This window comes from Melopsittacus undulatus, chromosome Z, assembly GCF_012275295.1.
Source record: "Melopsittacus undulatus isolate bMelUnd1 chromosome Z, bMelUnd1.mat.Z, whole genome shotgun sequence".
Lineage (NCBI taxonomy): Eukaryota > Metazoa > Chordata > Aves > Psittaciformes > Psittaculidae > Melopsittacus > Melopsittacus undulatus.
In genome coordinates, this window is record NC_047557.1 from 10,061,224 (window position 1) to 10,083,714 (window position 22,491).

The following is a 22,491-nucleotide window of genomic DNA, read 5'->3' on the forward strand; positions in this document are numbered from 1 at the left end:
AGCCCATGGGAAGAATCCAGTCTTGGGATGTATACATGGAATGTTGCTGACCTGGGCTCAGCCAGAACCATATAAGACCACTGGTGGGGATAACCTGGGATCCAGGACACAAAGATCTGGGCTGTCCCAGCCCCATGAGGAAATTTAGTTCCTTCTTTGTTCCCTGATCTCTGATTTGCCTCTGCCTTATCTGAGGGGTTGCATACCTTTGGGGGTACACTGACACTACCAGCTGGCCGGGGGGTGTCTGCTACCCCCTGTTCTGTATTCACTAATGTCCTATATCTGTTTCACAGGGGGAGCCAAGTCCAGCCATGAGTATACCCCTGCTGCAGCCACCTGTACAGATCTCAGATGAGAGCCCCCACACTTCTAAATCCAAATACACACTCCCATAAGCAAAACTGGGTCTCAAAACCTCTGATGGAGTAAAAGCTTCTTGGAGGGATGGAAACCAGTGCTTCTCAACTCCACTCCTCCTCCATATCACTGCTGGTACCCCGGGAGTGCCTATAGAGCCCAGGTCCCGCTACTTTGCAGACACAGGAGGACAATCTCTTCCTTCCTCACATCACTGCAATAACAAGCAAATGACGGGGGAAGGATGGGGGGACAACACACACTGCTACAGAAGCTCTCAGGGACCTTTGCATTTACACAGTGCTGCAGTATCCAGCATCACTCTGCCCCCTCTGTCCAAGCATCATATTTAGCAACGGTTTTTGTCACCCTATATGTCAGCGAAAGCTTGTGTCATTTAGAGGCCCCACATGCACAGCATCTCCTATATTAACACGGGCAAGCACGCAGCATCTGCGGGCGGTCCCCGAGCGGGCCCTGCCGGGAGATGGCACTGCAAGCAAGGACAACCATGCCGCGGCGCACCGAGAGGGGCAGGACCTGCAGAGGCAACGGAGCCCCTTTATTTGTGTTTCTTCCTCCTTTCCCTAAGGTCTTCCTGGGAAAATCCTCCCCTTGCCTCCTGTGATGCCTTCATCCTCACCGCTGAGCATCATTTCCTTCATGCCAGGTGAAACTTGCTGCTAACGAGGCAAAGGGTGAGTGAGGGATGCTTGGAAAATAGCGGGCACGTTATCAGCACCCGAGCACAGAAGGATGGAAGGGAGAACCTTTGTGCTTGTCCTTCGGGGATGAAGACAGCCCTCTCCATGCAGGGGATTCGAAGTCTCAGGCTTGAACCCTCCAGAACATCAATACTTCAACTACAGTATCCTCCTGCTCTGAAATCACTCAAAACTTCCATGGGAGTTTTTCCCAGTTCAGACAAAGAAGCTGTGCAAGTATAATGAACTTCCCCCCTCTAGGTGGGAAGTTTTGCTGAAGTGGCTGTCAGGGAATCACAATTTACAGCACTGAAGTTTTGCTTGTTTCACATCAAGGCATAGGGGGAGATGCAGTTTTCCTTGTTTCTCCTGAGACCTGGAATCTCCACCTGGACGAAACTGGGAAATTCAGCAGCCTTTTGTGGTGCCGGCTCAATTTCCCAAGGAAATTTCATGGGCTTTTCCACACCCTGCCAGATTTTTCAACACCTTTCAGGAAGTTGCAGCTGAACAGTTTTGGTCCGGATGATGTTGCGTTATGGGGATAATATTTGGACCATTAGGCCTTCTCTGTAGATAGTTGTTGAATGCGCCCAGGACCGGTGTTTCTGTTCCCCAGTGGTGTATTGTCCCAGGCAGAAAGGTGTTCCCAAAATAGGAGATGTCATAGAATCATGGAATAGTTAGGGTTGGAAGGGACCCTAAGATCATCTCATTAAAACCCAGTGAGAAGAAGCCCATCAGTTCTCTTGTGAAAACAGATGTGTTTGGGCTTAGATAAAAGACTCCAATCTAAGGCTGATTGAGACTTCTTTTGGGAAGAAAAAATATGTTTTTCAGTTGGAAGTTCTCAAAACTGAAGTTTTGAGAACAGGAACATGCCCTTTGTCCTCTGAGAAGATGATAAAAAGCAATTACGCAATTTGTCTTAATGTCCCATTCTGGCATCTTTTTGCAGAAAAAGGGTCAGCTTCTCAGCTTTGACCAGGAGCCAAATGAATCTATACTAAAATAAAAGAGCATTGTTAAGGGTCGTAAGTGAAACATTTCAGCATGGGGGAAAACAAGCAGGTGTGCTTAACTTCATGTGCTTTTGCCAGGTTGTGGGAGAGGAAAGCAAACTTTCGTCCAATTTTGGTCCTGGCACTAGTAATGCTGAATGAAGGGATGGCTGGGAATATGGCTAATGAAGGAAAGGAGATGGAGGAAAATGGTGGAGAATGCAGCAGCAGCAAGAAGAAGGGGTATTTCTCCTTTGCTGTTTAAGGGCTGTATGATGCATAGCTCTGTCCTTAACTGTCTTCATTAGTGTCCATGAAAGCCTTTCATCCTCATGGTATAGACATGCCCCACATAGAGGCACCAAGGATCTACGAGGTGAGGATGTGGCTTAGGCTCAGAAGGCTTCACTTGCTTGGTTGAACTTGGTTGAACTATAAGCTTATGCTCATAGGAACTTACCCTCAAAGCTAACGAGGAGAAACACAGCAAATCATCACAAAATGTGTATTTAAAAGGTTAGTACTCACTGAGAGCCAAATAGTGGGGAGCACAGGAATGGAGGTGGTGATGGTGGCAGCATCTTTTTCCAGGCATCACGTTTGGGATGGTCATTTCCCACTGTGGCCCTCTGCCCTGAATGCAGCAAACAGGAGCTCATAGGGGCTGCTGGCAGACACGGGGAGCTCTCCCTCCTCTCCTTCCCTTGCTCCCCACACCCAACACTGATGTTTCCGAGGTGTTTCTGACTGCAGAGTTTGAAACTGAGTCATCTTCGATCTTTCATGACATTTCCCAGACTTTTTTTAACTGCAATATTATATATACCCCAAATGCATATTTTTTTTCTGGGGGAATTGTGCTTTTCAGCTGAAGGCAGAAAGAAAGAGGAACAAAATTAATCTCCCTCCCTCAACCTCCCACCTTACACAAAAAACCCTACAAAACCTTTTGAAAAGCGTGGGGACAGGGTTTGCAAATTCCTCACCAAAAGACATTCAAAAAGCAGTTCTTTCACTTTTTTCTTTCAAACCCGACCTTTCATGCTAAGAACTTCAAACTGCACTAATCCCTGGCTTCTGCTTTCTACACAAGGAAGATGATTTGTGATAGGAGCCAGCACCACAACCAGAACAAGGAGCCATGCTGCAGCAGATGCTGGCCTGCCTTAAGGTGTTAATCCATAGGGGGATAGTGGAGGGCAAACCAGCGGTGCTGGCATGGGTCTCAGCTTGGGATGGGCTTACATATTACTGGTGACTGGTAGGGTTTTATGGCAGGAGTTCTCGTTCCAGGCAAAAGCCACAACCATCAGGACATCCTTGCTTTCACTTTTGCAATGGGAGCATCTCTGTCATGTATAAAAGACTGCATCCCCTATAGTGGTTTAGGTGCAATCCTGGTACAGAAGGGGCTGCAGGCACAGCACCTGGGTCCCATCCCAAAGATGATCACTATTCTATGTGTGCTTTGTGCCATCCACATCCTTCTGGACACCTACATGGTCCTCAACATTGACAGTGGGACAGCACCAGCTCACCCCATCAGATATCCTGATCTATGGTGAAAAAAACCCTCAAACAGGATTATGGTGCTGATTTCCCAGTCCAAGGAGCATCGCAACACCCATAATTCAGGTTATCCATTAAACAGTGATGGAAAATGAAAATACAATCATCGTACACTCTTGATTCTTGCATGAGATTACATGGGGCTGTGCTTGTGGCACCAAAGGGAAACAAACACTAGGGGAAACCTTTTCCAGACCCCTCTCCTGTTGCTGCTCACTCGGGAAGACATATGCGGAAATGTACTTTCAATATGGCTTTCATTCCATGCTGAGCCTCTTCCGAGCGAGGAGCTGGCAGCAGCGGGCCATGTGCTGAGTGGGTGATGGGACGGCTGTTATTTATAACAGGTGTCAGGCGGTACTTTGTCATCGAAATCTTACCCGGCAGTAGCAGTGAGGGGTCTCACCATATGCCAATCTCTGTTTCCCCCAAGCCGTTTGATGACCACGTGCACCAAAACCTTGCTGCGCATGGAATCTTTACTTACATCATTTTAGCTCACTGGTGGTACCTGGTTCGCTCTGCATCCCAAATCACACGAATCACTGCAAGCCACTTGGTGCCCATGATCAGGGTTGCACCCAAGGAGAGGGTTTTCTCCCGCGTAAACCTTTCCCATGTTGTGTTCTGCCCAGGCTTAAGGTCCCCATGGCCTCTCGTTGCTTTTGCACCTTATTGTGTGCACACACACAGACTCTCACCACCACCAGCCTTCCCAGGCAAATGGGTAACAGGCTGGAAAGCTACAGCCAAGTCCTGTACTTATTATCTCCATCTTTGTCTTTCGCACGCACCTCCCACCATTCCCCTTTATCTACACAGGAAGAAGTTTGGCAAATGTAATAAGGACAAGGTGAAGTTTTACATAAAATAATCTCTCCTGCCATGAGTCCTGAGGAATTTTAATCAGTCCAGGAGTACCGGCAGAATTCCTTTGCCTGCAATCTTTTCATGATCTTGCTTACCCCTCTTGTTCCTCGTGGGGAGCATTTGCTGAGAAGATGATTAAATCGGGCTGGTAAAAAGCTTGTTGGCTCTGTAGCTCCCATCTTTTCCTGCTTCTTTGCAAGATCATTTGTACTTTTTTCTGGCCTGTGGCATGCCAGGTCAGCTTCTTTCTTTGCCTACCCTGTACGTTTCCTCACCATTGTTGTGGGGTTTTTCCCCCTCCAGAGAATCTCTTTTGTGCAAAGGCAAAAGACAAGGCTTCTAACTCAGCCTGCTGTGTTGTTGTTTGCCTGAAGTCCAGCAGGAATTCAAGGAATGGTTCCCCACGTCTTCTATTCACCTTGCTTCTGCCGGTGGCAAGAGGTCGGGCAGGGGGCGGATATGTTGGGGAAGCCATGAGCAAGGAGCACAGACTTAGGGGCAGATGTGAACTCAGGGATTTTGGAGGACTTAAGCTCATTTGCATGTTGCCTGCCAGTAGTTCAGTGTAAGAATTTGGGCATTTTACTTTGAACAAATGATTCACCAGTAATCGTTCAATAAGCTCTGCCGATGGTTGAATAATCCGTGAGTAATTTGGCCAGATGTTTGCCACGAGGTATCAAATAAATAGTATGGAAAGACACTGGATAAGACTCTCACCTTATATACACACAGCTTTGGGTACAACCAGGCAAACCCTCTCCCCTTGAGCTTTGGCCCGGAGGAATCTTTGCTGCTTTACAAGCTGGCCAGGTCCAGCTCAAAATGTTCAGGATCTGACCACAGCTCAGCTCTACCAAACTCTCACCATATGGCTGTGAAGCATCCACTGTCCTGCTCCAGGTACCACCACTGCTGGAGGCAGCTGTCAACATATAATGGGGTGGAGTGACATAGTCTCCTGGTTGAACATCAGTGTACGCGCTTGTCATGAGCCTGTACTGGGATACAGTGGATGGGGAAACCAGCACTGATGCTGGCTCATGAACTAGTGGAGAATCATTTCCCTGGGTCCAGCTCTCTTCCTGGACCTATTGGTGCTGTGGCACCTTTCCATCCTGTCCCCACAAAACCTGCTCTCCTGACCCATTTCCCAGTAGCATCTGATAGTTTCTGTTTCCCATATGGCTTTTACTCCTTTTTCAGACATGATCCTGGCTTACAGCAGGGCTGGAGGGATGGAGAGAGAAAAAGAGGTTGGGATTTTCTTTCTTCTTCTTCCATTTTGTGACTATTTCAGTCTGGAGTCTCTGGGGGAGGAGGGTCATTCTCCAGTTCTGCTGCAACCTGCTGAACAGCCTTGAATACACCCCCTCTCTGCTCCTAGTCTGCCCTCCTGCTTTTTCAGGACCTGCTATTATCTATCACAAATCCCCCCAGAGCCCTAACATGCTGGTTATTCTTCATAGATAAAACCAGTAACAATAAACAGATAATTTATTACAGACCTTCATCTGAGACAAAACATCATTATTTCCATCCAATTAATAGTGGCTTTTAGTAGCGTCAATGAAAAACTAGACAAAACCTGGCTTCCACCCAGCCCCTTCCTCTGCCTCTGTGACATTGTCTGTGTAAGGCCAGGACTGCAGGGAGAGGTGGTATCTTTAATTTGATCGACATATATCTAGTTGAAACAAAACATACTGGCTTTTGTAGATTGGCCTGCAGATTATCTTCTTTCGTCATTTTTCTTCTCTTTAACAGGAAGATCAGGGATAAAGTTGTGTTGTTGTTATTACTACTGTTGTTTTCTGCAGACCAGAAGTGCTGGGATGCCAGGGAAAGTGGGAACATGCCAATGGAAGTATTTCTCCCAAGTCTCTGCACAGTTTTCCCTCGTGTTGTTTCCTGAGTGACAGGGATTTGTGCTGGGAACGTTTGGATATCTGGAAGCTGCAACAGCCCTTACTGCTGACCCAAATGCTGATGTCCAGCAACCAGCACCCCAGTCCTGCCACAGACCTTGGGACAGGGCAGGAGTGCAGAACACTCCCATTAGGAGTTGTAGGGCTTTGCAGTGCTCCCCAAAGAGCCCCTGCCAGCCTTGCTCTCTGCCCCTCGCTGGCACCTAGCCCCTGGCAGCGAGCAGGCTCTTTCTGCATGGGCATTTGTCTCTTCCAAGCTAAGGAAACAGAGGTATTTATCTGCATGCTGGCAGACAAGCGGGGAATGTGCCTGCAAAGGGCTACTTCCCCTAGACCCCCCACCCCATGGCACCCCCTAAGCCATTGCCACCATGGTGCCAATCCCAAAACCCCCCTCCCCGAGGCCCTTTGCAATTGCCTGTGTGGGTGACAGGAGCTGTGGGGATGTGGGAGCCCTGCCAGGGTGCCTTCTCCTCGGCCTCCTGCCCACCCTGCCCTTCCTCGCCCCGAGGCCGCTCGGCTGTCGTTGCTCACCCTCCCCTTTGGCTCCTGCTCTTTTGGCCTCGCTGCTGCTTTAATTTTAGCAATTCCTTGGAAAGAGTCATTTTCCATAACTCAGCTCTCAGCGAAGCCCTCTGCCTGCCAGCTCTGCCTTCTCACACGTGTTGCTGGCGTGCCCCAGCAGCACACGCCTGCACCTGCCCAGCCAGGCTTGCCTGTCCCAGCCTTTTGCACACCAAAGCCTCACACACTTTCCCGTCCCCCCCCTTGGCACATTGCACCCTGGCACTCCCAATTGGGTCTTGCCACGGCTGGAGCAGGCACCCTGGGCTGGTAATCCTGGCCCCGCTGCGTGGCCACCCCTGCAGCTTCTGCCTGGTCAGGAGTTGTGGTGCACAGCACTAAAGGATGTGTGTCCTCTTCGCCCTGCAGATGTGTGTGTGACAGCTCACAGCCTTTATCTGCAATGGGAGAAAGGTGACCATCACCCCACATGCCACATGGGACCCCAGAGCCATGAGGTGCAATGGTTGGGTAGGGTGGGCTTGTTTGGCGTGAACCACCAAGTTACATTGGAGTGGGAAAGGTGGGTGCATATGGGATGGCTGCCTCACTTGTGCATCAGTTGTGCAAGAGGGTGCGAGTGCAGTCTTGTGTGTTCAGCTGTGCAGTGTGTATGTGTGAGTGGGGTGAGTGCAGCACTTCCATTTCATCCTGCATCTGCATGTGATGCTTTCCTTGTGCACCCTGAGAGGGTGCTTGTGCAAGAGGATGCACACTCACAAGTGGTGTGCAAGGATGTGCATGGAGGTGCGCACAGAAAGAGCGCAGTGCCTTCATATGGATCTGCATCCCTTGATGGGGAGGGTGCACTGTGCCAGGTAGTGCATGTGTGCATGGCTTCATGGGTGTGTGGCACACGTCGAGTGTGTATGCACATACAGTGGGCTGTGAGAGTGCTGCCTTCACCCTGCTCTGCATCTCAGGGGAGGTGCAGGGGGGATACTTCCACTGTGCCCCCTGCCCATGCACGCAGGGACTGTGCTGTGCACGGTGGTACAGGTCTGTGTGTGCACAGCTGAGTGCTCACGGCGCTTCCACGAGTGTGCTCCTCCGTGTGCATTTACACGGGGAAGGGGGTAATGGTGTGTGCGGTGCCTCCCTCCAGCTCCAGCATCCACTGGGATGTGTGTGTGGGGATGGGGGGGGAGCTGCGTGTCCTCATGGGTGTGCTCCCGTGTTGGGGTACAAGAGCTCGCCGGTACCAGCGTGGCCACGCGTGGATCTGTGTGTGCGTGTGTCAGTGTGTGCGGGTGCGTGGGGCGGGTGCGCGCAGAGCGGCGGGGCCGGGAGCGCGTCCGCGGCGCTGTGCCGGGGGGTGCGGGCTGAGCTCATCGCTGGCTCCCCGGCGCTCCTTACCAGTGGCTTCTGCGGTCACATGGGTTATGTGCTGGAGTTTAAAAGAGCTTATAGCCCCCGAGCCGGTGCAGAAGCAGCCGGTGGTTGCATGGGGTAAAGAGCCGGGAGCGGCGGCAAGGACGGCGCCGTGAGTACCGGGCGGACGGGGACGGAGGGCGGTGCGGGGTGTCCCCCACCATAACCCCCACACCACCCGCTGGACGGGGGCAGCGGGGGGCAGCGGTGCCCGGCGCCGGAGCACTGCTGCCTTTCTGGGAAGCGAAAAAGGGGAGTGGGAACGTTCCTGCTTCCCCCGTTCCGCGCCTGCTGTTCCGTCCCTCCCGCCCCGCAGCCGCGCACCTTTCCCCACGCATGTCCGCGTCTCCCCCACCCCATTCCCCCCACCCCCTTCCGTCGGGGAAGGGGCGAACCCTGTGAGGAAACAATTTGGGCAACTTAACTTTTCCTGCTCCTCCGTGCGTGTCCGCCCCGCGTCCCGGCCCGCCGGGCGTTCCCAACGGGAAAGGGATGGGGGGACGCGCTCCGCACACCCCAGGCACGGTGGGACCCCTGTTCCCCCGGAAGGGACGGCATCGCAGCCGCTGCGAGCGGCGTCAGGTTGAAGGGTGGGAAGGGATGAGCCCTCCTGCGTGCTGCATTGCATGAGCAGGGCTGGAGCTGAGGTTGCGGGGTGGCTCTTTTGTAAACCGGAGCCCGTGGATTTCCTGGGCGGGAGAGCGATTTTTTGTCCCTTCGTCGCTCCAAAGGCGCAAACTGCCCTTTCCTCTGCTGCGGCAGTGCTTTAATTCTCAATTATTGCTATTTTCTTTTGAGGGGGTGGTGTGATTTTATAAGAAAAGCATCTGCATGGCGCTTCCGTGGAACTGCTCTCCCTGGGCTAGGCAGTTCATCCCGAGCGTGAGTACGAGAGCTGCCTTCCAGAATTGCATAATACACACCGATCCCTTTGCTGCACAAACTCCCTGACATTTCCAGATCTCGGTGACTTCCCCCACTGCAATCCTAAAACCGGGTTGGGACTCCAACCAGCTCAGGAGCTAATCTGCGCTGCCTTCGCTGGGGACAGAACCTGGTCTGCACGTTTGGATGTCCCTGTCTCCCCTGGTAGTTGTTTCTTAGTCTGCTAAACTTTTTGGGTATAAAGATCAGCACTTCTTCACTCTCTTAGAAAGCCCCTTTCTTCCACACCCTGTGCTTACAGGCAGATGTGGAGGGTCTGTACAGAGTGCAGGTTGCAGAAAGAGGATTGCTTGCAAAGCCATTTGATTTCTCTTTCCTATCTCTTTGTGTTTTAATTTGCGGGATAGTCCAGGAGGTCCTTTCCTCAGATTGGTTTTTGGTCAGGAACTTGCTGACTTCTGCTGTGATTCTGCTCATTTAACTCTGACCATGCCCGCATGTTGTTTACCCCAGTGAAGGACAGGACTTGCACACGCTGCTGCTGGTCCTGCCATGGTGTGTGCAGGCAGCGAGGCTGCAGGGACATTGGATGCTTCCTGCAAAACGTGCAAATATGTGGGAGCAGCCTTTCCTGCTCCTTGTCCTGTCCCTCTGTGAGGACTTAGTGCTTTGCTGTGATGGCTGGAAATGTGCAAGGGATGCTCGTGTCCAACCAAGCATCTCACTGGGACCAGGTATGAGTACCAGAGCTCTCTGGGGCTCACTGGGGAGGGTAGAGTTTTCAAAGCCAGGCTGTGCTTTGGAAATGGGAGCCCTATGCCTGGCAGACTTCTTTGCAACATCCCTTTAAGATAACTTCATCAGAGCCTATTGTCAGAGCAGGCCAAGCCACGATCTAACAACTGTGTGTTATCTTTGGTCTGATTTACCCTGAGAGGACCCGATCTTACCAAGAAGGTCTGTCCCCATTCTTATGGGAGGTGCTCAGCACCTCTTGGACTTGGGAAAAGAGAATCCCTGGTACCTTTTGGAGCCAGAAAGCTTGTGATGTGCATACACGTACAAATAACTGTGCAGCCAAAGCTCAGCTTTGGAGATGTGTCTCACTTTCCAAAGCCGGCAGCAGGAGTTTTGTGGGTGCAAACCCCAGCTCCTGGCCACTCTCAATTAATTCCCCTGCAAGCTGGAGGAATGCATCCTGCTCCAGCTCAGGCTGGGGCTGGTTGTGCGCCTGGGGAGTCTGTCTCTCAGCTCTGTCGTTTATTATTGCTGCCGCTGCCATTACGCCTGACAAATGGGAGTTGCTGAGTAATGTGCTGTTTGTGTGTAAATATCTGAGTGCTCGCAGCTGAGCTCACTCCTGCGACTTCGCAGGAAGCCATCTCAGCACCTTTCCTCCACGAAGACCTGGGAACGCAAAGGCATCCTTCTGCAGGGACCTTCCCACCGGTCCGGACAGCTTGAGCCTTCACTCTCCGCTGCTTTCCGGCAAGGGTGAAGCCTCCATCCTCTCGGGTTAACGTGGAGGCCCTGCAGCAATCCTGAGTGTGAGTCTGGGGTGGGAAAGGGTTCTGTGTGAGTGTGTATGTGTGTTGCCTTAGGCAGCGAGGCAGAGTTGCTCCCAAGGGTTCTTGTCCTAAGCAGAAAGAGTTTTTGTGACTTTGTGTGCTTTGATAGAGATGGTCATGCACAATTGGGAAAGGAGTTTTATTTTGGGTTGGTTTAGTTGTTTGGAATTTTTTCCTAGCTACTCAGCCCCGAGTTTCTCTTAATTTCAACCCATTTCTGCTGAAGATGCTAAATTATTCCTTCCTGTACCATTTTCATCCCATTTGCAGATTAGCATCCGACTGCTTCTGTCAGTACTTGCTCAGCCCAGCTAGACTGATCGCAGCTCTTTTAATCTCTCCCCTTGTAAATCAATCCCTTCTGCCTCCTGATCATTTTTGTCGCTCGTTTTTCTGAAATCCCTCCAATTTGTCCATTTTGTGTCGGTGACGTATGCCTGGCCCTAAACATGATGTATACCAGGCATGGCAGCGTGAGGGAAGGACACTTCCTCCCCTCCCACCCCGCTGGGGCTTGTGATGCTTTGTCAGCACTGAACTGAGTTACTTCCCCATTATTCTAAGCTATAGTCCCTGCTCGGTGTTGCAGAAGAAAGCAGCATACCCAGGTCAGTGCCCTGGGGAGAATTCCTCCAAATTTTGGCAATGAGTTGCCGAGGTTGCCTGTGTGCTGCTAGCATATGCTGGAAGGGGTCAGAGTTCTGGGTGCTGTCTGTGGCCTCTAGAGTGTGTGACTCTCCCCACAAGAGCTAATAGTTGAACGAGGAAGGATGACCAAGATAAGAGAGGGCAAGCTGCATCAGGGCTGCTGGACAGGTGGGGAAACTGAGGCAGATGCACAGGGTCAGTGCACATTTCACATGCTCTGTCCAACACCTTCCTCTTGTTCAGGTGCTCCGTGTGCAGGGTTCAGTGCCAGTTGCACCCATTAGTATTGCAGTCATCATGGCCGTTGTTCTGGGAGATACTGGATCTTATTGTTTGGTCAGAGCAGGCGGGCAGGCGACGATGCCGCTTTTTGTGCATTGCCTCTCGTGCTAATGGTCAGAGCTCAGTGCCACAGGTGCTCTCATGGGGAATTTGCTGACTTAGTGCAAAAGCAGTGTCATGCATCATACACTTTGAAGTTTTGACATCCCAAACCCTGAGCTCCCAAGCACCAAGCGTTCCCACTCCCTGGAAGTGCCGTGCCCTTCCAGGGACCATCTATTTTTAGGAGGAGCTGTATTCTGGACAGTGTCCACTGCAGATGCTCTCTGCCTCCTCCTTTTGGTCCCTCGCCAGGGACACCGCTCGGGCTATCTTCTGGTGGGGCAGATTTCGCTGAGGCTCTGTGGGAGTGTAACAGAGGTGGGTCTGTGCTGGGCATGGGGACACTTGGGGGACTATTGCTGCTCTGGAGGTGGTCGGGAGACCAAGGAAGCTCAGGCTGCCTTTCACCTGAGCTGTGGGAAATGGCAGGTAACTGCCCTCCAGACACCAGCAGGACACGATGCTGGCTTGACTCTGGGTTAAGTCCGTGGCACTGTCTGGGCCGTGTGGTACCCGGTGCCGGTCCGTTCGCCTGGATGACACTAGGGGGCATGAGATCTGCTGGAATCCCTTTGTCGGGGATGGGGAAGGAGGATGCAAAGCTGCTCTTGACCCTTCCAGCCCGCACATCACCCCCCTCCACGCTCCGAGTGTTAAAACCCGAGCGGTTCCCCGCGTACCTCGTCCTGCAGCGGATGCTGCTCCGCTGGATCAGGCGGCCGTGGGAGCAGCAGGAGTAAGGATGGGAGCGATCAGCCGGAAACATCTCCGAAGCGGGGAGGAGATGGATGCAGCCAGACTGCCAGGGAGTCTCCGGGGAGTTTGGGAAATCCAGGAAAACACCTAGCTTGGTTTTAATGCCTCTCTGGAGGCATTGTCCAGAGAAGGGATTAAGTTAGATTCAGGGCTGGCTTTCAAGATGCAGTGTGTTATAGTTTCATTTTCTGCTGGATGTTAAGTTCACGTGTGATGTCTCCTCAGGGTCATGTTTTCCCAAAGCAGCAAAAACTTTACAGAGTTCAATGTAATGAATGGTTCTAATCGATCAAAAACCTTGTGGGGGTGTATGTAATTACATATATTGTACGTATGAGTCCGTGTATATACCTGAGTAGGGTGCAAAGAATATGTTTTTGAAGGTGTGTTTACGCATTTCTGCATACATTCAGCGGTAATATTGCCTTCTGTCCTTAAAATCTATTATTCCAGATGTGAATGCTTGTATGTATATTAAAATACTCTATACTGCAGTCTTTATCCTTTGTTATAACAAACCTCATGAAAAGCAAATAAAGAGACATTGTTCTCATAGCAGGCTTGGAAGGACCCAATATTTATATTCTATGAATTTTGATAGTTTCTGTTCAGCATGTTTGCAGTTATGATAGTGGAGTATATTTTGCCTATCTATTTAAAATTTTGTGCTAGTGGGAGACGGAATACATTCGGATCGTTTCAGTTTATTCATTGCTTAATGAAAACAGAGATCAAGCTTCTGGATTGAAATGTTGAGGCGTGATAGCATTCTGGCATATTAATTTCTAAACGGTTAGGGTTTTTTTTAGTGCCTTCTGCTGCCAGATATCGGGCTCCTCTGCTGAAGCACCACTTTCCTCACAAGCCCCCAGGCAATGTTTTTAGTAGGACGCTAATGCACTGCAAATACTCCTGTTCTCCTAGAAAAGGCTTTGCTGACTGTTGTTGAAAGTAGCACTAGGATGGCTAGAAACGAGAGATCAGAGGAGGACGATGCCGCTGTGTCAGTGCGTTTGCTTTGTACTTCTGATGGGGGGTTTGTTTCGAGCCATGCGGGTGCGTGCCTGTGTGAATGGATGGAAGGGCTTTTCCCCAGCTGGTTTCCGAGCCAGGGCTGAGGACCAGGGGTTTATTTGTTTTGAAAAGCCTCGTAGAGTGGAAGGAGGTCCGGGAAGAAGTGCTGAGTCTACTCTTAAGTCAATTAAGGATCATATCGAAGGCGTGACATGGTCTAAAGTGGAAAGGGTGATTTGTCTGAAGGTGTTACCTAATTAGAGGGTATAGACAGGGCTCTAATTGGCCGTGACACCCTAAAGATGTCATCGAAGCCCTCTTGAGGCACCGCTGATCCGGTGATGTGGCTGTAAGCTGTCTGGGCAGCGTGGCTGCCGCACTCCGTCTGTCTGGATGCCGGCCCTGGAAGAGGCTGCCTTCCTTTAGGTGACTTGCGGTGCCCTCTGGGGATGCTGCCGTCAGTGAGTGATGTTCATAAAGTTGCAAAGGAAAGGAAAGGAAAGCTGCAGCAGTTAGAAGAATAAACACTGGTGCCCATTATGTGGTAAATCTCCTCTCTGTTCTCCCCAGGAGGATCACTTTCTGCTGCTCCCTGCTCCGGGGAGGCTGGAGGAGGAACTCTGTAAGGGTTTGCAATAAATGATGCCGTACTGCAGTCGCAGTTGTGTTTGCAACAGCTAGTAGAGGGATTCTAACCCCTGTCTTAGCCTTGCCTTAGAGAGAGGACACGATGGGATCAACTGAAGTCTGGCTTGCCCAGACCTGGTTGCATTTAAATAATATGCAACATACCCTGTGAGAAGGGATCTGGTAGGGGAAGCAGCACAAGAAATGGATGAGGAAAGGCTGCTGGAGAGGCTTTGATCTGATACTGGAAGTGACTCGCAGCCTGGACCTTGCTGGCCCTGGTGGTGGGTGATTGGTTCCCCTCTGAGAGGAGGGACAAGGGGCTGCTCTGGGACTGCTCTCACTTCACGCTTATTATCCATTGGATCAATTGGTATTTCCTGGTCAGTTCACTCTGCCCCGTGAGGAGAGGGCAGTGTGCTGCCCATTCCCACCAGTGGTGTTAAGAGCCAGTAGGAGCCAGGTGGAGCCAGGGAGTTGGCTGGTGAATGAGCATGGAGAGCACAGCCCGCTGTCATTCCCAGCATCACTCACTGATGATGGGAATGACAACTATATATCTAAAGCATCCTCTCCTCCATTAGGGATGAAGTCCTCAACACTGTCAGAGCAGCCTGAATCAGGAGGGTTTGAATCCAGCCCCTCAGCATACAAATATCCCCTGAGGGCCATGCTCAGCCCTGGGAATAGCACTGGATGGCTCAGATCTCCTTGGGAGAAGCAAGATAGTTTCTATTCAGAGAGAAGAAGATCCTTGGAGCAAGGCAGGGCCAACTGTAGAGACTAGTGGACAGCTTTGCGTTTGTAGGCAGTGTCACAGACTCCCCCAAAGCAAGCACACAGCTAGGCACATCCCTCTGCTAGCAGTTATCAAGGGATGCCGCCTGCTTGTAATTATGTGGGTGTTAAGCCAGTGAATGCATTTTGTTCACAGAGTTGCAGCCTAGTATTTTCATACTTCTCGTGGTCTCTGGTGGCTTTCTCAGTCTCTGGAGAACGGGTGAGAATAACTTGGAAACTTGCAGGACCATGCCATTGCCATGTGGGGCTGAGACACCCAGCTATCTCTGCTCCATGCTATTGCCATGGCTTCCCAGTGCTGCAGGGGAGACATTGCATTTTGGGGTGGATGGGGAGGTAGAGAAGGCGGCTGCGTTTTGACCACAACATCTTCTTTGCTCTAGAAATAGCTTCTTCCAAAGTGACCACCAAGGCTGTATGCTTTATAAATGCCCAGCAGCACAAGTCAGGCTGATCCCTGCCCAAATCCCATGCAGGCACGGCAGCTATTGCACGCTGTATAGGATAATCTGTGAGAAGTGTAAAGCTCCCTTCACTGGAGTTCTTCAAGCTGATCAATGCAGAAGGAGGGATCTGCTGCTGCTTGCCTGTCTGGGCTGGGGTTCCTGGGGCCAAGCATGAGCATTCACTTGTGAAATTAAACAGTATTACATGTTATAAAACAACTTTGCTCCTATTTGGATTATAGGTACACTTTCTGCACCGTGGTCCTTTTGTCCATGGCCTAAAAAATGCTGGTGATAACGAGGACACATCCCCTCCTGTGGATAGAGCCTGGCTCTCAGATATAAAGAGAAGGCAGCCTGTGCCAAACTTTGCCAATGTGTAATTTATCCTCCTCTGTGCATCAGAACTAAGGGTTTGAAAAATAAATACATTAAAAGGAGAGGGAACAAAAGGCTGTGGCTGCTCTGAAATTCAATCAAACATCTCTGTCCAGTCCTCTGGGCTTCTCACTTAGAAAAGAGCTCTAGAAATAACACTGTTGAGGCAAAGGTGCACCCACAGATAACTGTGGGTTTGGGGAGGGGGCAGTTTTGTTCAGAGGCACCTGGACAAAGTGTACTTGGGGTGGTTTTGCTCCAAGAAGGGTGGATTATTCTCACTGCATGAATACGAGGCCCTTCCAAGCCGCCTGGGATTGCTCAGCTTTGATATCCTTGCCTCGCCTGTTGTCTGTCCCCGGCACGCTATACTCCTGTATTGGTGGAAGGCTGCTTGATTTGGGAACACAGCTGGAAAGGGCTTGGGGGTAGTGGGGGGGAAGTCACACCAAATAGCGGCCGCTGCTCTTCACAGCTCTCCCACACTGTGGATAGGAGCGTTTCCTCTCACCCCAGACCCTGGACATGTGTGGGGAGGCTGGTTCCCCACATGTGTTGCACAGACATGTTTCCGTGCCGGCTCGTTGTGGCTGCCCACCTATTTACAGCTGGGGGAGCTGAAGCTGCTCTTTCTTGTGATTCATACAAAAAGAGTCTCTCTCTCTGGATGGAGTCGTCTCTGCTTTTATTGACCTGGTTCCGGGAACGACAAAGGCTTTTCCGTCTCCTGGATGCGTGATTTCTGCAAGGGCTCTGGAGCAGGGGCCAGCTCTTGCTGCTGGTGTGTTTCCAGCCCTCCTAACGTGATTAGTTTGACAGGCCCATTGGGTATGTTGGCAAGTCTAGGTTTTGTTTTGTGCATGAAAGTAAGTACTGTGACGGGGCACAGAGCACTGGGTAATGCTAAATCTGTGCAGGACAGAGCAAAGTGGCTGGATACTATTTTTGGCTGTGCCACAGATCTGCTATGCCACCTAGCAGAAACCCCTTGTTCTTTTTAATGGGGCACTTCTGTAATGTCCCAGCTATCAGAACAGACTGGGTGCTCCCCATTTTTTGGCTGCAGTTTGAGTTATTTTACCAGCAAAAGGTGCAGTCTGAGGTCTGTGAAACCAGATTGTGGCAGGACATGGTAAGCATGTACTTGGGGACTCCCAGTGGGGATTTCCTGGGGATTATCCATCCTTTAGATGTCCAGCAAGTTGCCATCAGCCATTTCCCATCCACATACCCTGCTTGCTGGGCTCTGGTTTGATGCTTGTTGACCTCTCAGAGCAATGCTGGGGGAAAGGCTGGACTCAAGGATCTTAAAGATCTCTTCCAACCTACTTGATTCTGTGACTGTTTCTATGATTCTATGAATGCTGAAACATACCAAGTTGTTTTGGCTTGTTTAGATGGGACAAGGACTGGGAGTGCTCCATATCCCCACTCTGCACAGTGCTTTTTGAAGTATAGATATATCTGCTGCATCACAGCCCTCTGTTTTTTATCAGAGACATCAGGTTCATCCTAGCTTGCTCCTCTGCAAAGCAAGAATGAAGAGAAACTTGTCCAACAGCCATGGTGGGTCCTTGACTTCACAGGCATGTGGTATTTGTGTTTCCTAGTTTTGGCACGTGTTCACCTGCAGTCAGGCCAGCTATGCTGGGTTTTGTCCAAGTAGTGCTGCCTTATGCATAGAGGAGCACTGGTTGAGCACTGATGGGCTTGTTGTCTCCCCAGAGCTGATAGAGGGAGGAAGAAGAAGACTATGTGACTTGCCCAGGTCATAGATGTCAATGGCAAAGGAAGTGGGTTGATGATTTTGACTTTCCCTCTTACAACAAGGAATTGGGATGGTCTGACCAGACTTTGGGTCTAGGACCTAAACAAGAGGTTTGGCTTACTGCATATCTGCATTTAGGCTGGAAGGGCTCCCCAAGGCTGCTTGCTACAGTAGGTCACCAGGGTCAGCCTTTAACCTTGCCACTGCATGAGGTTGCAGGGAAGCATCATTGCCTGCAATGAGGGGAAACTGCAACCTGGGGTGGTTTGGGATTCCCTTGAGGTCCCAAAGCAGAGCTGGTGGCAGAAAACCAGATTTCTTGAGTTGCTCACAGCTCATGCCAGCTGTGGGACACATTAGTAAATACTCTGCATAGACCAAAGCAGGGCATCTGGTACTCTGCACAGCACTGTGTGCTTATCTGTCTCTGTCTTTAGTTCTTCTGGCTGCCAAACCCTGAGATGACATTTAAAGGCTTTACATTTTTTTCTCTCTTGCCAGTTCCAGATCAAATTTGCTGAGTTGTCAAGCTGAAGATGCTTTTCTCCTAAGTGCTGGCCCTGCAACAGCTCACCCTGCTTCATCTCTGCCTTGGAGGAGTCCAGCTGTGCTCCTCCTGCCTCTGCTGTCACTGGCAGTAACACGAAGGGGCTGGAGCAGCAGCTCTGCTAGTGAATATGTGAAGAGAAACAGATTTTAGCTTCACTTTTCCCTATTGCTCAGGCCATGCTGAAATCAGCTGGCAAAGGGTGTTCAAAAGCAGCAGACAAAGCCATGGCTTGCACTGGAAAAGAGGTGCTGGGATGGAGAGGGCAATGGTAGGGACTTGCATGCAATCACTTCCTCCTCCTCAGGCTTCCATCTAACCTAGCTCTTAGTGGTGAGCAGTGCATGCAATGAGCTGGTGGGTTCTCAGCAGAGTCCCAGCAGGCTGGGTGCCTGCCTTAAGAGAACGAGGATGAGTGACACTAATCAGCAGCTTTACTGCTGGATTTCAGCAAGGAAGGAGAACACTTGTCTGTATGTGGTGAGTAAATTGCTCTCATATCCCCGGAGGCTGTCACTAACACTTTGCTATGCTCTGCTGGCACCAGAGGATGCCTCTATTGCTGCTGTCTGCCGTGGGGACAAGCACAGACACATGTCTCCAGCTGTAAGTGAGCTTGTGGAGAAAAGAACCCTCCCCAGAACATGCGTTTGCAAGCTCTGGTGTGTTGTAGTCCCTCGCAGGCAGTCACAACCTTCTCCCAGCATGTGAGCTGGGCTCAGAGCCTGTTTCTTGGCATGAGAAGAGGATGGTACCACCTCTGCTCTGGAGCAGCTCATGCAGAGAGCCAGGGATGACCGCAGGCACTGGAGCTGGAGCCATCCCTTGGTCCCACCACCAGCAGACAGCTCCAGCTTTAGTCCTCAGAGCATTTTTGAGGGCTTTGTGTAGTATGGGTTTAAATCCATCCCTTCCTCTTGTACAAACACCCTCCTTGACCAGGCCTGATGATAGAGCTAATCCTGAGACAGCTGTAACTTTCTGGCTTTTGCCAGGCTCTCACTTCTGACTGTGCATCCACCAGACCCTGCATGGTGTCTGCTGGGAGCTGTCTCAGCTGTCCCTGCACAGCATTTTCCAGTTCAGAGCATTCCACATAACTCAGTAGGGTGATGCCAGTTCAACCTGGCCAGTGGCCCTCTTGCAGCCCTGGCACTCATCACCATGCCCATGGAGCACACCAAGCAGCTGCTAGATGGCAGAGGCATGAGCTGACCTGCATCTTGGCTTTTAAGTGCAGAGGATGGAGCAAGGCTGTGACACGAGCAAATTACAGCTTTGGCTTCAATGACCAGAAGCCTGAGGTTGCTCCTGTCACCCAGGCTAGGAGGTGGAGGAATTTAATTGCCATTCTAATGTCTTCCATTAGTAGCTGGGGTGCCTCAGCAACAGACAGCTTTATAAAACTGAAAAGAGGGGAGGAAAACAAAGGACTGGTTAACCCTTTTAGCCATACTGTGCCCAGATGGTGTGACCAGGCTCCCTATGGCTTAGGCTCATCTCTCTGAAGACACCCATGGGCACAGCTATGTCCACAGAGCAGCAGGGCAGCACCTCCTCCCTTCCATAGAGGTGGGATCTGCCCTATGTAGAGCCCCTGCCTTGGCAGTGCTTGGTTTCAAAGCCCAGCCTGCTCACTGCCCCTCCACAATTGCTGCTGTGGACATTAATTTTTCCCAGATTTCTGCTTCCCTTTGAATATCCCTGCCACGGATCATTTTCCTTGCATGTGTTAGCTGGTATTTCCCCAAAGCTGAATCTTGTGCTATTTCCTGCCTGCCTTTCTATTATTTCTCTTGCTCTCTCTTCTATTATGCCTAAACCTACCTTGGTCTTTGTTTCTGCTCACTTTAGAGGAGGCTGTTTGACCCTTTTGTTCTAGAAAGTTGTAAGAGGGAAGAAATTGGCCATTTAAAAGAAGAGAAATCCTGCCTGCCTGTGGCTTGCATAGCACCTCCCCAACTAGAGAAAAGCAACTCAAATCCCATGGTAGCCAGGGTAAATCAGGTGTTTTGGGGTGGGAAGAGGAACTAAAGGGCTGTGGGGCAGGAGCAGGCTGCTGTGTCTGAGGCTGGCGGTGGTTTACAAGGTCTGCAAGGTGGTTCCTGACTGCAGCAGTGATTGATGGCAAACTTGAGTTCCTGTACAGGGGGGTCTGAAAGATCAAGACACAATGGGTGTTTCAGGGTAAGGCCAGGCTGGATAAGAGTCTTCTCTGTGGTGTTGTACCTGGGGTTTCATGTAAGGTAGGGGGAACATAGAAATAGCTTGTCCTTTAGAAGTGTGTCTCCACAGTTCTCAGTAGCTTCCCAAGTGGAAACCTATTTTAGGCTTGAAGTGACCCCTATGCAATCTGTTCCTCATGCTGTGTGTGCTGCTCGAGCACAAGTGTGTGATAACTTTCTTTTGTGGCTCCTTGTGGAGAGGTCCTGCCTCCTGAATTGCTTGTTGTGGTTTTTATCTCTTCCAGCTGCTGCTTTTGCCTCCCCTGAAGGAGAGGGGGATTGCAGTAAGTGGGACAGGATTGCTGCAGATCCCCTTGCCCTACAGTGTGCCCTGAGCTGGAGACAGAGGACCCCCAATGTTGGGTCCTCCTACTTTGTCCCAATTCTCACATAGCTGGCAGTGCTCTGGCACCTCCAAAGGAGGAGGGCAGCTCTGTCTGCAGGACGAGCCAGAAACAAGTGGTGAGCCAAGAAGATGGAGTGGAAAGAGTGGATTTTCCTATCTGGACCAATGAGCCCCTTTATGCACCCCTTTTTTAGACCATTCCTTCCTTGTTACGCTTCATCAAAGCAGCAGGACAATGCTGGTTTTCCCCAAAGCCCCATGCCAGGGAACCATCACCTCATGTTACAAGCTCAGGAGCCAGACAACGTCTTAGAGACTAAATATATCTGCTACTGCAGCTCTTGGCTTCCACAAGAATAAATCTTACAGAGGTAACTTTTTGCTGTGCAATTCTCAGGGCTGGCTCTGCTGTGGTTTCCACTGAGACAGCATTTGGCTAACACGGCCAAACATGAGTGGAGCAAGCCTGGAGCTGTACAGAAAGTGATTAAGATAAGGCAGGGTTATGATTTGCCTGTCTGATCCTGAAGCTTTGTGTATTATTTAACACATGTAGCAGGAGGTCAGCAGCCTCCTGATAATTTTCATTAGATTAGTTGGGCAGGATAATCATCTGCTAAGGAAAAAAAACAACTTGACTGTCTGTTCAATAGTTGGGGTTCAACTGAAAATAAATAGTCTTGTAATTATAAGGACATTGTCAAGGTCAAGAGTCTCAAAGATTCACTTTCTTTTTCCCCTGGTAAGTTTACAGAGATCCTGCAACTCTTTGTGGGGGTTTTTATTTTCCTCCCTTAAATTCAGAGCTCTTAAAGGAAATTCAACAGTTCCACAGCAGTGGACGTGAGTGGTGTTGCAATAACCAAGTAGTGCTTGTGCCCTGCTGCAGTTGAGTGACCCCATGCTAATAAGCAGGGCACTCACTAGCAAGCTGGGAGTGCATGCTGCCAGCCAAAGCAGACCTAACCAGGGAAGTGATGCTCTTCCCTCCTCATCCCTGTTAATTGTGGGATGGATCCAGCCCAGAAGACCAGGCTGTGTGTTGCTCCCTGCTAACGGTATCCCCCCTTGGGAGTGGACAGCCCAGCATAGCTGCCACCCTGTTGAAATGAGAATGTGCATTAGGTCCTGGGATGGCTTTGCTGCTGTAGTTCACTATTGCTTTCAGAGAGACCTGTAAGGAAAAGGCTGGGAGTGAAGCTGATTCCCTCATCAGTACCAACAGGCTTTGCGAAAGGGGCTTTGCTGAGAGAGTAAATATGATGTTAAAGCTGGGATTGATGCTCATGCCCTGCTAAAATATCTGACATATTCCACCCTAGAAGTGGCTGTGCTTGCTATTTACCTTCCTCAGTCGCATGCAAAAATAAAGCCTGGAGGGATCTTTGTGCTCTTATAGTCTGTCCGGCTGCAAGACTGATGCTTGCCTGGGGAGATCTGGGCAAGGCTTGCAGATGCTCAGGGTAGGTTCAGAGCTGTAACTGCCCAAAGTGATGGAGAGCTTGCTGTGTCTATGCTGGGTGCTGTGGCTCCTCAGCAGTATGTTGCCATGGCAGGTATCATTGCCCTGAACCAAGCAGTGGTCTGGAATATATGGGGGAAGCTCTCAGCTTGCTGTCCTGAGCCCAGCTTCAAGCCAGGAGGGATGCTGGCTGTGCAGGGAGACTTCAACCTCAGTAACCTCCATGGCAGAATAGGCAGTTTGCATGCTTGTGCCAGCTGTGCATGTCT

General features: G+C 50.6%; 1 protein-coding gene across 3 annotated transcripts in view; it reads left to right on the forward strand.

Annotated features, from left to right (window-relative positions):
• The first annotated feature begins 8,426 nt into the window (after window positions 1-8,426).
• Window positions 8,427-22,491, forward strand: part of CNTFR (ciliary neurotrophic factor receptor) — a 204,577-nt gene continuing 190,512 nt past the window's right edge. For 2 of the 3 annotated variants that reach the window (XM_034072899.1, XM_034072898.1), the window contains exon 1: window positions 8,427-8,479. The gene's annotated coding sequence lies outside the window, so the exon portion shown is untranslated. Of the gene's footprint in view, window positions 8,480-10,784; window positions 10,800-22,491 lie in introns of those variants that run through there. The other variant, XM_034072900.1, reaches the window with a different exon arrangement.